Source organism: Corythoichthys intestinalis, chromosome 6 (genome assembly GCF_030265065.1).
Source record: "Corythoichthys intestinalis isolate RoL2023-P3 chromosome 6, ASM3026506v1, whole genome shotgun sequence".
In the NCBI taxonomy this organism is placed as follows: domain Eukaryota; kingdom Metazoa; phylum Chordata; class Actinopteri; order Syngnathiformes; family Syngnathidae; genus Corythoichthys; species Corythoichthys intestinalis.
Window position 1 is genome coordinate 50,184,746 of NC_080400.1, and position 16,090 is coordinate 50,200,835.

Genomic DNA, 16,090 nt, shown 5'->3' on the forward strand with positions numbered 1-16,090 from the left:
ATATAAAATCTGAAAATATACAGTGGGGCAAATAAGTATTAAGTCAACCACTAATTGTGCAAGTTCTCCCACTTGAAAATATTAGAGAGGCCTGTAATTGTCAACATGGGTAAACCTCAAACAACCATGAGAGACAGAATGAGGGAAAAAACCCAGAAAATCACATTGTTTGATTTTTAAAGAATTTATTTGCAAATCATGGTAGAAAATAAGTATTTGGTCAATACCAGAAGTAAATCTCAATACTTTGTTATGTACCCTTTGTTGGCAATAACGGAGGCCAAACGTTTTCTGTAACACTTCACAAGCTTTTCACACACTGTTGCTGGTATTTTGGCCCATTCCTCCATGCAGATCTCCTCTAGAGCAGTGATGTTTTGGGACTGTCGTTGGGCAACGCGGACTTTCAACTCCCTCCACAGATTTTCTATGGGGTTGAGATCTGGAGACTGGCTTGGCCACTCCAGGACCTTAAAATGCTTCTTATGATGCCACTCCTTTGTTGCCCTGGCTGTTTGTTTGGGATCATTGTCATGCTGAAAGACTCAGCCACGTCTCATCTTCAAAGCCCTTGCTGATGGAAGGAGATTTTCACTCAAAATCTCTCGATACATGGCCCCATTCATTCTTTCCTTTACACAGATCAGTCGTCCTGGTCCCTTTGCAGAAAAACAGCCCCAAAGCATGATGTTTCCACCCCCATGCTTCGCAGTGGATATGGTGCAATTCAGTATTCTTTTTCCTCCAAAAACGAGAACCTGTTTCTACCAAAAAGTTATGTTTTGGTTTCATCTGACCATAACACATTCTCCCAGTCCTCTTCTGGATCATCCAAATGCTCTCTGGCGAACCGCAGACGGGCCTGGACGTATACTTTCGTCAGCAGGGGGACACGTCTGGCAGTGCAGGATTTGAGTCACTGGCGGCGCGTTGTCTTACTGATAGTAGCCTTTGCTACTGTGGTCAGGGCTGGACTGGGACAAAAAATCGGCCCGGGCACTTTGAGCCGAGACCGGCCCACCAGGTATTGATGGAAAGACAATTAAGCCTATGAATGAAAACAAACTTTCTTGTGACAATGCTTTCACACTGTCTTGTTGGTGTATATATACTTAAACATAAACTTAAACATACACCATCCTTCCAGTCCCAATATTCTATACAGTACTTAGCGGATATCAAAAGGCTGCATGGTCTCCTCCTGAACAATGTACAACGTATGATGGGATCCTGAAATTAGGACAGGGATTAATACGGAATAGAGGTGAGACATGATCATTGATGAATATATTAAAATGAATAAATGACAGATTTAGTGATTTTTTTCATAGACTATTTATTTACTGCATCAATAAAAGTGCAAATAAATATATCCACAGAATAGGCCCTCAAACACGGAGACCTTTAAAAAGTGAAAGGAGACAGAGGAAGATAAGTGATAAAGAATAACACTTTATGGACTTGTATGATCACAGTACATGTTTCTAGAAAAATCTAGGAAAATAGTTGCATCATATATTCCATATAGTACTTACTTAGGGCAAACTCCTGAACAAACAATGAACAAAGTATGATGGGATCCTGAAAAATAGGACACAGAGTTGAGATGAATATTAAAATATGTAAATTACAGACTGTAACTATAAAAACACTCAGAGAGCACCAGGGGTCGCGTTAACCGAATATTTTCCGTCGTTGACCGATTTTTTAAAACGGTGACGGAAAAAACTGAAGTCCATCCGTCATTTTGACCGGTTGCAATTCACACCCCAGACCACAGGGTGGCGAGTGAGCTTATTAATTAGCTATTGTCTCTCTTGATGCATGACGTCGTTGGCCTTACTCTGAAAAATGTCAAGGCAACTGAGTGTCCGAAGTTTCTTCAAAAAGCCCCAAAACGACGATGGTGTTGATAAAAGAGGTGAAAAAACAGGGACTGCACAAGCGGGCACGCAATTCAAGTCCATGCGCACCAGGAGGAAAGTGTGAGACTACGTTCAGGCCACAGCAGGTGAACTGTTAATTTCATTGTTCCATATGCTACATATGGTAGGCTACCTAACTACTGGGGCCACAGTTAGCTGTTTTTGTCACTGCGGAGAAAAAGTTACATATTCATCTGCTTGATGTGTGATGGCACGGTGTAGATTCTCTGTTAAGCTTGTTCGGACAGAATATTAATTTAAAATTAATGATAACTAAATACTATTGAATATGTTGAAGCGGTATGCAATGTTAAGAGTCTTGTTAGCTGTAGGCGCACTATCCTAGACCCCTCACTATCCACTCGCGGGGGCCTGCGCTTGTCAGTGACGTTCCTTATTCTCGCTATATGATTATACAACTTTAACATTTGTCAATAATACGCTCTGTGTGTAGTATCATCCATCGCTTTTCCTTTTTAAATGGGCACTTATAAGCGAACGCAAGAAGTAACAACGGGAACATTTTTAAACGGGCATTTCACGGGAGAGCATTTCGACTCTTCGGCCAATCATATAGCGAGAGCGAGTGGATAGTGAGGGGACCGCGCGCGGCTCTTAAGTGTCTCTGTCACGTGACTGTCGTAGCCGGTAACGCGCTCGGCCAAATGGACACACAAGTACGGAAGGTGAATTATGCCAAACAAAGGGTCACCACAATGTCATTATCATCATTTTAAAAAATTAATTGACGGGTAAAAATAGATTATGACCGGATTTTTATGACCCTGTCAGTCAAAATGACAGACAACGAAAAAGTCTAGCGCAACCTCTGGAGAGCACAGACCTGTTTGTATGTCTGTACCCTCATCTGTTACCTCACTGTGTCAAAAAAATGTGATAAGCCCCTATTTTTCTCATGTACTGGATCACAGTACCCAGAATATTGGCAGAATTCAAATCATAATGTGTCATTTCATAGCAACTACTATGGCCATGTCCTGTATTTTTTTTTTTTACAAGCAATCTGGGCAATTTTCTTGGAGTTGCATACACATATGCTGAAAATCGCCCTATCCTGCAATGATAAAGAATCCTTCAAAAAAATCCTGGATCAAGACAGTGATCCGGATCACCTCTAAATCTAAATTGAATCATCTCTTCCTTGTCCCAGAGTGGACATTTCCTGAAAATTTTATTAAGATCCGTCCATAACTTTTTGACTTATACCGTACACAAACAAACCAACTTAGCAGAAATAATTAAGTGATATTTTCACAGACTAATGTACTTACCATGATGTGGATACACTTACCATGTGGTATGCCTGCTGCACCAAACCAGAGATCGATAAACCAGTTATTCTCCCTCTTTGGCAGAATTGTTTGGTCAATGGATCGCTTTATAGATCATAATGTAATCGGTAGAAATGGAAGATTGCTTCGTCATTTTCACGTCATAGTCAGAGTGATGGCTACACGACTCACCCGGATAAGCAATCAAAAACACCGTTGACAAGCGGTGAAATCTGTTACACAAACATTTTACTTCAGTTCATTGTGATAATTATACATGATTATCGCCATTTTCGTTAACAGATCATGACTCATTATGACAGAATTTGTACGACCGTATAGCACAATCTCTTCAAAGGTGAAACAAATAATCATGAAAAGTATGGAGTGATCGACTTATCATAAATATGGTTTAACTTGGCCAGTTGAGACCATTCATAAACTGTCATATAGTTGAGATTTCACACTTTTGACAGAAACTACCAGGCTAGATCTTGCCTGTGTTGTCTTACAAAAAAAAAGTTATGTGCTCGGACGCGCCGGCGCGTCCGCTCGACCTTATAAAGTTTTTAACTACCTAACAAATAGAGATAATACTTAACTAACTATATTAATAAAATAAAGTTACTTAAGCACTAACATAATTACAACTAGAATAGCATCATAGAAACCGTCCAGCATTAGAGAAACCCCATCATGTTAGTTTGCATGCACAGCTAGCTAAATTGCTTAACGGCCTAATTATAAATACTGGCGGTGTTAAGAGTTAGCGAGCGCAATGAAAATAAACTACACCCACGCTTAATTCATATCTGAACCAGATAGACTGCAGTTCAACACTTCATACCTGAAGTTCAGATTCCCCTCCACTCGGACCGCCGGCGGCCGCGGGTCTCTCCTCCTGCCTCCCCTACCCCTCATCCACCTGACGGCCACACCCGCCATCGTAACCTGCGGTTGCTGCTGTCGCTGAAGAAGAAGCTCCGCCACCGGCAAACATCTATGTTATTTTAACACATTTAGCGGCATCCGCATGAAGGGCTTGTCTCTTTCTATCTCTAATTTTTTCCGCGCCTCCTTTCCTTTTCTTGTAGTTATCCATTTTGTTTATCTCCTCTCTCTGTATGTCTGATTAATGTATATCTGATACCTCTGATCAAGAGGGAGGGAGCATCGACCCTCGTTTGTAATTGGTCCAGCCCATAACCAATCTTGACTGATGGGCCGATCTACCAGTTTTGTGTACCAATGTGATTAATGCCGTTAGGAAAAAAAGAAAAAAAATTCAGGACCGGCCCAAAATCGCCATCGGCCCACCGGGCAAATGCCCGGTATGCCCGATGGCCAGTCCAGCGGTGACTGTGGTCCCAGCTCTCTGTAGGTCATTCACTAGGTCCCCCCCGTGTGGTTTGGGGATTTTTTTCTACCCGTTCTTGTTATCATTGTGACGCAGCGGGGTAAGGAGGAAGTTGAAAGTTCGTGTTGCCCAACGATGGCCCCATAACATAACTGCTTTAGAGGAGATCTGCATGGAGGAATGGGCCAAAATACCAGCAACAGAGTGTGAAAAGCTTGTGAAGAGTTACAGAAAACGTTTGGCCTCCATTATTGCCAACAAAGGGTACATATCAAAGTATTGAGATGAACTTTTGGTATTGACCAAATACATATTTTCCACCATGATTTGCAAATAAATTCTTGAAAAATCAAACAATGTGATTTTCTGTTGTTGTTGTTTTTTTGTTTTTTTTTTTTACCACATTCTGTCTCTTTACCCATGTTGACAATTACGGGCCTCTCTAATATTTTCAAGTGGGAGAACTTGCACAATTAGTGGTTGACTTAATACTTATTTGTCCCACTGTAGAACATGAGTTTCACTTTTTCAATCAAACTGCTGCAATAAATTAGGATTGTTTGTTGTTAGTAGTTAAGGGCAGTTATTTGGTTATATATGCTCTTAAGAGTCACTCACAATTATGACATATTTGCGCATACATACATTTTCAGAACTTTGAATGGCTGATGCGTGATAGAGAAAAAACATTTTTTTAAAAGAAACAAAAAAATTATGGTTTTAGCTATTCTCTGTATTTTTGTTTCTTTTCTTCCACATTCTTTGATCAGTAAGCAGAAAACAGAAAAGTAAAGCTGTTTCATCCCTCTTTTCTCGCCCCTGCGCTGTCTGCCTGTGGCTGAAGCGCGCACGAGTCTGCTCTCTGAAGCCCACAGCATTACTGTGATCACTGTTAATCTCCTTTGCCACTCGGCTGCCATCTCCAAATGCATTCATCTCATTTCCAGAAAGTCTTCTCTGCCTCTTCTCCCTTTCTAATTAGGCACCGTCGAGATTTCCCAAGTCACACTTTGGCGTCTAGCAGCAGGCGAGGTGCCTCTTCAGGAAGAGGGGTCAGCGATGGCGAGTGTTTGTTTGAGGGTTAAATCACAGCAGGCCTTTCATCATGTTGTTGTGTTGTATGATCAGAGCTTTGGGATTATGTAGGTCAGACATTTGAGTGTGAGAGCGCCCCTTTTGTTACTGCCATTTTTATTCAGTTGCTAGGCAGCACCAGCTCTAATCTCTTGTTCCAAAGAGTATCTCCCTAGAGAAAAAAGCGATGGAGCAGGAGTTAAAAAGGACCAAAAATGTGAAAACAGCATCAACAAAGAGCAAAAGCCCAATGCAAGGACCGCTTTTAGGGACTTTCTAAAGCGAGGCAGCCAATAGATGACAAGATGTGGGAGTTGGAATCTTTTGCTGCTTTAAAACACTTTATGTTTTCTCATTGTTATTGACGGACCAAATTGCTAATCGCATTGCCACAGAGACAAAGTATATTGCAATGCTCATTTATTTATTCCAAATATGAAAAAATTCTGACTCACTCGTTTGCAAAATCTGAAGGAACAACATCCTTTATTTTGATGCCTTTTTCACATCACTCATTTCAGTAATTTAATTCAAAAAGCGTAAAATGTAAATTAATATGGGCTAGGAAAGAATATACTCTTCAGAAGGCCACTTTCTTTTAAATCCCAATATTTCAATTAGTTTGAATTGTTTCTTGGTTTCAATTTATAGACGTTGTTGATTCTCATCAATAGTTTTGAATTGTAATCACCCATACTTTTGTGTATTTTCTGCTCATATATACACAGGCATGGTATGTGGGACTAGCTTGAGAAAACGCACCCAATGACGACAAAAAAAGACCAAAATATAGATTTGAATCCACAACTACTGAATAGTGAGGTCAATGTGCTCATGCTGCTCTACTAGAAATATGTATATAAAAAAAAGAAAAAGCATTAAAAAGTATTTTGAAACCTGTATGTGCAACTATTTGGCAAATGCAATGCAAGAGGATGTCAGCCTTATTCAGCCTTGTCATTTGTTTGTAAGGTTGACGACCCTTTTTACTTTTGTACATACTGTATGTGCAATTGAAGGTCAGGTTGCAGGGCAATAGTTTCAGCTAGGTAGCCCAGCAATCTCTCTCCTCAACAACTACATCTAGCTCAGCCAGGGGCAACCCGAGGTATTCCCAGGGCAGCAGGAAGACATATTCTTCCCAGTGTGTCCTAGCCCTCTTCTCAGTAGAAAGTACCCGGAACACTTCACTAGGTAGGTGCACAGGAGGCATCCTAAGCAGATGCCCAAGCCACCTAGTCTGACTCCTCTCAATGCAGATGGGCAGCGACTCCATTCCGAGCCACTAAAGGATAACTATCCTGCGAAGAAAGCTCATTCCGGAGAGATCGACCGGTAAATAGATAACTTAGCCTTTCAGCTAATAATAATAAATAATAATAATGCATTTTATTTATAACGCACTTTACATTTGAAAAACAAATCTCAAAGTGTGCATTGCCAAAAAAGAAAAAAAATAATAAATGAAATAAATAAAAAGACTAAGAATAAAAGAGTAAAAGCAAAATAGACACAAGCACAGATAAAATCAGATACCAATCAGATAAAAGTAAGACAAAAAAAATTTGCTAGAAGGTGAGTTTTTAGTCCTTTTTTAAATGCATCCACCGTCTGCGGGGCTCTAAGGTGGTCTGGGAGGGTGTTCCACAGACAGGGAGCAGCAGCTGCAAAGGCCCTGTCGCCCATAGTCTTGAGCCGAGTCCTGGGTGGGAGTAGACGGTGCTGTTGGCCTGACCGGGTTCTGGCTGAAGTATGAGATGTGAGGAGTTCCGTGAGGTAGGTGGGGGCTACACCATGTAGACAGTGCTGGGTGTGAAGGAGGATTTTGAATTCAATACGGAGGTGAACAGGGAGCCAGTGTAGGGTGTGAAGGATGGGGGTGATGTGCTTATGTTTATGCACCCTCATCAGGACCCTGGCAGCGCTGTTTTGGACATACTGAAGCCTTTGTAGGCTCTTGCCAGGGATCCCGATGAGGAGTGTGTTGCAATAGTCAGCTGAGCTCTTTCTTCACCACGATAGAGCAATACTGTCATGGTTCGAGTTAGGTTCCGTGCCCTATTCTGTCTTGTCCATGTGATTACCCATTGAGTTCACCTGTTGTTCCTGCTCCTTGTGGATCCTCCAATCTGCTGCCTACTGTGTCACCCACCTGTGCCACATTGTCTCCTTACCCCATGTCTGTATTTAAGATTCCGATGTGCTGTCTGTTCTTTCTGCGACATTGTTCATGTTCACGTCTATTCCTGCATCCAAGCCCTCATGTTCCTGTATCCCGTCCCAAGTAAGTTTCGATTCCGGGTCTTTTGTTTGATTCCCACTGCTTTTGTTTTGTACTTTGTATTTTTGCGTTACCTGACTCCCTACCTTGCCCCCCTTGCTGTTTTCTCTGCGTTTAGCGTTTGCGGTCCTTCTAGCCTCCACAACGTGAAAGGTAAAGAGTCCGCATCACTGCAGACGCCGCATCAATCCACCTGTTGAGAGTGTTATTAATCTTACTTTAAAAAAGTAATTAATAGGTTACAAATTACTTCTCCCAAAAAGTAATTGAGTTAGTTACTCAGTTACCTGAATTAGTAATTAGTTACTCGGCAAAGTAACTGGTGCTACCTTTTTTTTTTTTTTTTTTTCATTCAAAAAAAAAACCAAAAAAACACAGTCACCTTTGTTATGTTTGGAAGTAATTTAATGTTGTGAATCAACCGTTTAAGTTGTTAAAATTGCTCCTGTTATTCCATTACTTCCCTTCTGTCTACTTTCGATACGTGAAAATTTGAAAACGGTTTCATCATTTAAAGATGAATTCAAGTCAAGATTTTGCCGATTGAGGAGTATTTTTGATAAAAAGCTACTTAGGCTCGCTCGGAAGGTTCTCTACAACAGAGCCTTCCGGAGAAGTCTATTGCTTTAAGATGGCGGCTGTTTACTAACGCCGGCGAGTCTATCATTTCGCATCTACTTCAATATACATGTGCTAACGCTACCGTGTCTGTCATTTCGAATCTAATTCTATATACATGTGATATTTACCTTGGCATCATGTGGGCTTAGTTTGTAGGCTATCTGCTGCAGTCAGGTATTATTGGAGCCACCTAGCATAGTGTTTGCAACGGTGTCACAACTCTCTTCCCTCCTGCCGACTCCTGCTCTGCTTTCTCGTCTCCGTGAGTCTGTGTCTCTCAGACTTTTCTCGCTTCATTCAACCAACGGAGTAACGCATAGTAACGCACGCCTTTACATCCTCAGTAACGGTAACGGCGTTGCCAAGATGAGGAAAGTAATTAATTAGATTACACGACTGAAAAACGCCATTTTAACAACACTGCCTGTCGATCTGCATCCTTCCGTTACTCTTGGATCAGTGTTGTTTTTGGCAGCCCTTTAATTTTTTCTCCTAGTCTTACTCTTTTGGATGAAAATACTGATTAGTCCTAGTCATATTTTAGTCATTTCAAAATGTTTTCGTCTTTGTCCACTTTTAGTCGACATTTACTCAAAATATTTTTGTCTGTAAAATTCACAGAAGTTTTAGTCCAAAAATTATTAAAGGTTTCCAACAATTTCGAAAGAACATAGGCAGATGAGTGAATATTGTAGCGTCTCCAAGTATAACACCAAATTTGTGATGATAATACACACTCAGCAGGACAAGCAGTACATTATTTTCAATTAAACCTACCTAGAAGCCACGAACTGAAAAAAAAAAATGTCCAAGCGTTTAACATCCCCGAGACTTACTGACAATAAAAGCCAAGTGGCGATGCGTTAAACTGGCCACTGTGTTAAAGGCACGCTCTCCATTCTGAAGCTAATGCCAATGCTACGCTAATGCTAGGAGTTACATTTTGCGTCTGATGATCACTCAGCACAGACCTTTAAAGGCTAAAGCAACATTGTATATTGTCTCTTGCCAAGATAAGAAAACAAATCTTACCGTGTTTCCAAACAAGCAAGATGGAGCGCAGCCTAGCTCGAGATACATCCTAAACTCTGGTGAGGAGAATGAGAGAGTGGCCTAGCACATCTCACATGAGTGACACAACCCAAACACTGCTACGATTTAAGCTAACGTACTTCACGTAATATATGGCTAGGTTCATACTGCGGGTCTTAATTTACGAATCCAATTTTTTCGTGTTTTATCGACCCGAGTGAGGCATTAACTTGACAGTCTGAACGTGACAAGTCGCATAGAATTGGACCATTTCAAATCCGATCTAGGTCACTTTCATATGTGGTTTAAATCCGATCCGGGCCACATTTTTCCAGAATGTGGTGGCGGTCTGAACTGTCAAGTCTCCCAAATCGGAATTCATGCAGCAATTACGTCAGCAAAGAGCGAGAATGGCAGGCAGGACGACAGCAATGTAGTTGTGCATTAACGTTAGCGCCTAGCTTTAACTCGGCTTTTACGCAGGAGGCAAGCTTGCCCACAGTCATAAAAAAATTAATGAAGAGAAGGAGAAGCCTAATAATGCTCAATTTTCTTTCTGTTTGCAAAATGAGCATTATTTCAGTATTCCCTTCATGGCAGAGTTGGGGCAAAATGACGCACACACTTAAGGCTTATGTGCGTGCGTCATGCACCCACAGTGCGTGTATGCGTTCTATCAGTCCATATAAACTTTGAAAATAAGACTAAACCGGGATTATTAATGTCCGTTATTTGTGTTGTCTTTTGGAAATAAAAATGATCACCCTAGAATCATGCAGAGCCAGCATGTGGTGTTATTTGCTTTGATGCTTCTGCACATGCGGATCAGTTTGCTCAGTGCGTGTCGGACTGCGAATTAGTGCGCATGCATAATACTTAAAAGGGCTCAATGGACAAAGGAAGTCTGAACGGGCACGCCCGAAAAATCGGAATTGTGCTATTAAACCTTCAGTATGAACCTAGCCTATGAAAATGTCACACACTGTGAATTTATGGCAGAAAAGATATTTTCGTCTCGTTGTCGTCTCGTCAGACGAAAACTGGCATTCGTCTCTTTATGTTCTAGTCTCCCAAACCACGTTTTTAGCTCGTCAACGTCACGGCATAAAAAAAGGTTCGTTGACTAACTATTTTCGTTATCGTCACTGTTGACGAAAAAACACTGTCGTGAACAAAACTCCATGATGCTTGGACTCCTCCACTTAGGGAAGGACCTTAACCCGGAACCGAAGGCTATGAACCATGGTCTCATATTTGCAGGTGCTGATTCTCATCCCAACCACTTCCCACTTGGCTGCGAACTGCTCCAGCGAAAGTTGGAGATCGCGACTTGGCGGTGCCAACAGAACTACATTGTCTGCAAAAGTTGCTATACTGAGGCCACAAAACAGGATCAACGTCTTGGCTGTACCTAAATATTCTGTCCATAAAAAATATGGACCAATTCAGTGGTGAAGGGCCTTGGCAGAGTCCAAACCTAATTGGAATGACACTCAACAATGAGGACCAGACTCTGAAACCGGTCGAACAGGGAACAAACCACCCGTATCAGGGGACCTGTACACCATACTCCCGGTACTCACGGTCAAACACCTTCTCCACAAAGCACTTGTAGGCTCGTTGGGCAAATTTCTATGCCCCCTCCAGTACCCTGCTGAGGGCTTCGGGCTGGTCCACTGTTCCACAGCTAGAACGAAAAACGCAATTAATTAATCTAATCAGCCCAAGAGACAAAAAAATAAATAAAAATTCGGCTCTGAGGATTGATGCACATCGCTAGAAAATGCCTACCAAATTTCATCCTTATCTGTCCATGAATAACAAAGGAATAGCACTTTTAGTTTGTGTCCTCACCAAGAAGAAGAAAGCAAGTGAGAAATGGAGCCCTCCCTCATGGTGGCCTAAAAATGAAAAAAAAAAAGTGATATTGTTTTCATTTTCAATGTTCTTGGTTTAGTTCCTCCTTAAGTGGTTGGCAAGAAGGAGCTTAAAACAGATGAGAAGCACTCGGTTGTGGGGCTGCCGTCTGCCGGTACAGTGAAGCCGGAGCCCATCTCAAAAATGTGCTCGTCACACACTGTCATCAAAGGCTCACCCGTGGGCTCTGTGTTCTCACGGAGAAGACACAACCCTGCACACTACATTGATCTGATATTCTCCCTTGCATAGTCTTTGATTTGGAGTTTCCAACTTTTTGTTCTTGTCTTCCTTTCCCCACCCTTTTTTTTTACTTGGTACCGTTTGATATTGAAGAGCTTTCTTCTTGAAGTTTCTAGACGACACTCCAACTTGGCGCTGTCGCCTTGTTGGCTCCCATGTCGCTTCATAACACTTGACTGCTTTTACTCACCAATTCTTGTCTAGTTATCACAGACAGTAAATATATGTACCGGTAGCTTTTAACCAGGAATAGTTTCATTGAGGGGAAAGTCTTTTCTGTTCTTTTGGAAGGGAGAAAAACACTTAACAAATACAAGTCCACTTCAACGTGCACATCCATCGTAGATGACAGAATTTTTTCTTGCGATTTACAGCTTGAGGAATCGGATTAAATATGCTGCAACTCGTTGTGTTTTTTTACACGTGCATCATAGGCAAGCAGCATGCACCCATACCAACTGCTCTGGCATGAAAAGATGAGACTGGAACACATGACACCAGTAATTACACATCCAAATCAAAGTTCTTTGTGTTAGAATCTTAGAACAGATTCATTAGGAAGCAGAAAGGAATAAAGAAAGTTTAAAACTTCAAACAAACCATCACCACATGTATTCAGTCATCCATGTGACAATGTCCGCTCAGTTCACGGAGAAACACTTCATCATTTCTACTGGCACAGAAGTTTTGGCCTTTACTGCATGGACTCTGCCAGACATATAGTATTTCACTGGGGCTCGTGCCCCAGTATAAATTTCACTGTTAAAGAAAATAAATAAATAAAATGCTTTGGAGTTTTAAGTCTACATAGCATAATCTACAAAATACACCTACTTAATATGGTCATATTATTCTATTCACTCCATATGCACAATCTGCACATAGCTTCTTAAAGGCGAAGCTCAGAATTTTTAACATCAAGCTTAATTTTCGAGTTAGCGAGGGTTTAATCAGTTGGTAGAGTTGATTTCAACAAATTCCATGTAGTTTGTCAGTTCTTTGTTAGTTTCAGGGCCCCGGAGTGGCTAAGCTCGCGCGAGTCAATTGGACTATATTAGCGTGCCAATAAAAAACAACATATGCACACATGAAAATCATCGATGACCCATGCAATCAATTTGCCTGGCACGGCCAGACTGTTCTCCCTGTATTTTTCAAACACTGTGAGAATAGTCTGGCACCCAGCCCATTAACAGCCTCTCGAGCAAGGACAAAATCAACCGTCCAATCAGATTTGTTTATTTGCGTGACGTATTCTTAACTAGCATGTCACTCTTCCGCGTCGGAAGTCGTCTCCACAACAACACAGATGACGAACAGGAGAGCCGAGAATATGTTCCACTCCACAGTAAAACCAAATTTAGATGAACAAAAACACATAGACACAAGTCATTGACAACAGGCTGTCTCGCGCTAGCCATGTTAAATAAACTTCTCCGTTCTCCGCTCGCGCCACGCGAGTTGTCGCTTTACCAACGTCACATGTGCCCGTCGCTGATTGGTCCACTCCGCTGTCTGTTTGCTGTGGCTTGCTCCGCCCTGGAAATCTGATCCGCTCATTGGTCGCCAGACTCAAAAGCTGGAACAGCAGTGAGTCTGGTGTACCAGGCTAGCAATCAATAGTGTTGGCTATGTTTTCAGGATAAAATTATTAAAACTTACAATTGCATGTCAATAATCGTAGTAGGAACAGCAACATTTGTAATCCAGAAGCTCTGCAGCGGAGCAGGGCAGACTGATATCACATCGGTTTTTTTTTTCAACACTGATTTTTTTATGTCGTAGCAAGCAGTAAGTAAGTGACCAGTTTCTAATGTTCCTCATTTTTCATAGGAATTTGTGGAAACGTAGCTTTGCCCATTTCGTCAGTCTGTTTTCACAGCCTCTAAATGCACATTTTGCCATGTTGCCGGCCATCAGTTAACCCGTCAGACTGATGCTGCATTCGAGGAAGCTGGGAAGCCAGAGTTTCCATCTGCCGATCTGGAGAAATGTCATTGGAATGCCTCTACTATTTGATTGCTTACGAGAAGGTAAGATTGCTGGCAGTTAAAGTGTCTTTTGATGGCCAAAATAAAAAATAAATAAATAAAAAAATAGCTTGTCGCGATTGCTTGGAACACTTTGGGGTCGCAACTGGTACCATTCCTCGAATGCATCATGAGCACGAGTGGCCAAAGCACTCCTCTCTTTTGTGGTCGTATCATGCATCTAAAAAAATAGTCCTGCAGAATGAAATGACTTACGGCAGTTTGGTGTAACATTGTTTTGGCCTCATGGGTGTTTTGGAACAATTATCTGCATTTTGAATATATTTTAATATGTTGGATCTGTATGTAGATATGTATCATTTTTTATTGGCATGCTAAGTAGGTACCAGTGACTCGCGCTAGCTTAGCCGCTCCGGAGCCCTAAACTAACAAATAACTTACAAACTGCACGGAATTTGTTGAAATCAACGCCACCAGCTAATTAAATCCCCACTAAGTTGACCATTAAGCCTAATGTAAAAAATTAGGAACCTCCACTTTAATATGGTAATTTATGCATGTATTGGCTGTGATAGGCATATGAGTTGATACTTCCGTGAAGCACTTTCCAGAGATATGCTACATTCATGTGTATCAGGAGATCTGAGTTCCCAAGTTGGAAACTCATTCTGATGTTTTGTAAAGTCGTAATGTGGGATAAAATCATGGTTGCTACAAAGAACGGTAGCCTATGTTAATGCGCCAACGATACATCACAAGTCAAGTGACTCTTTGGCAGGTTTTAGAGACACCTTGTCGTAGAAAACAATTTTTGAATTCCTCCAACAACACATGAATGCAAAATCAATATTACGGTGCGTATGGCAAACTGCCAATCATGCAGTTGACAGTGCAAATTGAATCTTCCTAGGTGCTTTGCAGGTTGGTGCCAAATAAACTGCCCATTCTCGTTATTCGTTTTACTTCTGTGTTGATGTATGTTTGGTCGTCTATTCCCATGAATTGTGAATTTAAGTGGTTCAGCTTTACTCTTTAAGTATCAGGCAGTTAACTGCGGTAAACTACTCTGGCCGCAAATTGAAGTGGCAGATTAGCTGCTGATTTAAGGGTAAGGGCTATGAGTAAAATGACATTTAAATGCGATTTGAGTGAGAGGCACTCAATTGAAGCTTTGTCTAATGCTGTGTTAATATGATATGTGGTATCTGTATTGTATCAATACCAATGCTATTTATTGCTATTTCTTTATGTGACCAAAATGATGAGCATGAGCAGAGGTGAATTGACTATCAACAAGGGACGTCCCAATTTTTATTTTGAATACTGATTGATGAAAAACAAAAAAACATCAACCCGTACTATCCATCGGCGTCTGAATGAAAAGGGAGTATGATAGGATACCCAGGACCACCCCACTTCTGATCCAGAGACATAAAAAAGCCAGGATGAAGTTTGCCAAAACTTACCTGAGAAAGCCCAAAACGTTTTGAAAGAATGTTCTCTAGTCAGAATAGACAAAAGTACAGCTTTTTTGAAAAAGGCTTCAATATAGAGTTTACACGGTCCCCACAGTCAAACATGGGTAAGGTCCCTGATCTTTTGGGGTTGCTTTGCTGCCTCTGGCACTGGACTGCTTGACCATGTGCATGGCATTATGAAGTCTGAAGACTACCAACAAATTTTGCAGCATAATGTCGGGCCCAGTGTAAGAAAGCTGGGTCTCCCTCAGAGGTCATGGGTCTTCCAGCAGGACAATGACCCAAAACACACTTCAAAAAGCACTAGAAAATGGTTTGAGAGAAAGCACTGGAAACTTCTAAAGTGGCCAGCAATGAGTCCAGACATGAATCTCATAGAACACCTGTGGAGAGATCTGAAAATGGCAGTTTGGAGAAGGCACTCTTCAAGTCTCAGAGACCTGGAGCTGTTGGCAAAGAAGAATGGTCTAAAATTCCAGCAGAGCATTGTAAGAAACTCATTGATGGATACCGCGTAAACGGTTGTTCGCAGTTATTTTGTCTAAAGGTGGTGCTACCAAGTATTAGGCTGAGGGTGCCAATACTTTTGTCCGACCCGTTTTTGGAGTTTTGTGTAAAATGATAATGATTTAATTTTTTTTCATTCCCTTTTGTGTTTGTTCATTGCAAGCAAAATAAATAAAGAGATTACTACCAAAGCATTTGTGATTTCAATCATTTTCTGGGAGAAATTGAGCATTATCTGACAGAATTGCAGGGGTGCCAATACTTTTGGCCAGCAGTGTAGCTGCCGGCAAAAATCGATTATCAAATTAGTTGGCAACTATTTTATTAATCGATTTACTCGATTAGTTCTTGCACCCTTAGCCAGAAGAAAGA